Below are 1,878 nucleotides of genomic sequence, written 5' to 3'. Positions count from 1 at the left end.
GCTTTGTAGTATTTCAATGCTTTTGAATTTATTGAGGCTTGTTATGTATCCTAACATATGGTTTATTCTGGAGAAGGATCCATGTGCACTGGAGAAGAATGTGACTTGTGCTTTTGTTGGGTGAAATGCTCTGTATATGTCTATGAGGTTGAGTTGGTTGATTGTATTGATGAGCTCTTCTGTATCTTTGCTGAGTTTTTTTCTAGTTGACCTGTCCCTCTTTGAAAGTAATGTGTTAAAGTCTCCTACTACTATTGTAGAGTTGTCTATTATCCCTTTTAATTCAGTTAATATTTGTTTTGAGTATTTTGGAGCACTTTCATTGGATGCATAAATATCTATTATTGTAATGTCTTCTTTGTCAATTGACCCTTTCAGCACCATATAATGTCCTTCTTTGTCTATTATGATGTTTTTCACCTTAATGTCTGTTTTATCAGAAATTAATATTGCCAATCCTTCTCTTTTTTGGTTTCCATTGACTTGGTGTATTTTTTTTTTCCATCCCTTAACTCTTAATTGTTTTTATCTTTATGTCTATGGTGGGTCTCTTGTAAGCAGCATATCATGGGCCTTCTTTTCTTATCCAGTCTGCCACTATTTTTCTCTTGATAGGTGCTTTTAGTCCTTTCACGCTGAGTGTAATTAGTGATAGGTATGAATTGATTGCTGTCATTCTATTGTGTTTTTTTGTCATGTTGTTGTTGTTTCCTTGGTCCGTATACTTTTCTGTGCTGAGTTCAGTTTGTTGGCTAATGGTTTCTCCCTTCTTTTTTGTTGGTTTTGTGCTTATTAAACCCATATGTTTTCCTTCCTTCTGGATTTGCTTTGGGGGATTGTTAATTTTCTCTGTTGTTACCTTGGAGTATATTTTTGTCTCTGCATTTTTAGAACAGTGCATACTGTGGAGACATTGTCCTGTTTTCCTCTCTATGTGAAAGTTGGTACCTAGAAGTTTTATTCCCTCTGATAAGTTAGTTGCTGTTGTCGTGTGCTGACTGACTTCCTTGGTTTTTAGTGTACAAAGTTTTATGATCTAATTTTGAGTTTCTATTTCTGATTTGGTTTTAGTGTTGATGCCATGTGTCCTGATTTTGTTCATCTCTGTTTTGGGTACTCTATTGGAAGAACTTCCTTAACATTTCTTGTAGAGTTGGTCTGGTTTTCACAAATACCTTAATTTCTGTTTATCTGGGGATGCTTTTATTTCACCCTCATATTTGATGGATAACTTGGCTGGATATAGGATTCTTGGTTGGCAGTTCTTTTTCTTCAGTGTTTTATATATGCTTTCCTATTGTTTTCTTGCCTGCATGGTTTCTGCTGAGTGATTGGAGCTCAACCTAACTGATTATTATAAGTAATATTTATTTTGTCCTGGGCAGCTCTCAAAATTTTTTCTTTGTCTTTAATTTTGGAGAGTTTGATTGTAATATACCTCAGTGTTTTTCTCTTGGGATGTAACTTGTGTGAGGTTCTATGAGCTTCTTGGACAAATATCTTTTCTTCTTTCATGATATGGGGAAAGTTTTCTGTTAGCAAGTCTTCCACAATTTTCTTGGTGTTTTTTTTCCACCTCTTCTTCTTCTGGAATTCCAGTGAGTCATAAGTTGTTTCTTCTCATGCCATCCCATACAATTCTTAGGTTCTCTTCATTTCTCTTAAATCTTTGTTCTGATTTTTCTTCATACAGGCTTGTGTCCAGGGATTTGTCTTCTAGTTGAGATATGCATTCTTCCACCAGTTCTAACCTGTCCTTTTGTACTTGTACTGTGTTGTGTAATTTGTAATTTTGGTATTCATCTTTTGGATTTCTAACTGTTGTTTTTGTATGAGTTCTGATTGTGCATTAATCTTGTTATTTTGTTCTTGAATGAT

This window comes from Orycteropus afer, unplaced genomic scaffold (assembly GCF_000298275.1).
Source record: "Orycteropus afer afer isolate SDZICR_OR568_19922 unplaced genomic scaffold, OryAfe1.0 scaffold00058, whole genome shotgun sequence".
Lineage (NCBI taxonomy): Eukaryota > Metazoa > Chordata > Mammalia > Tubulidentata > Orycteropodidae > Orycteropus > Orycteropus afer.
This window is presented reverse-complemented; position numbering follows the sequence as displayed.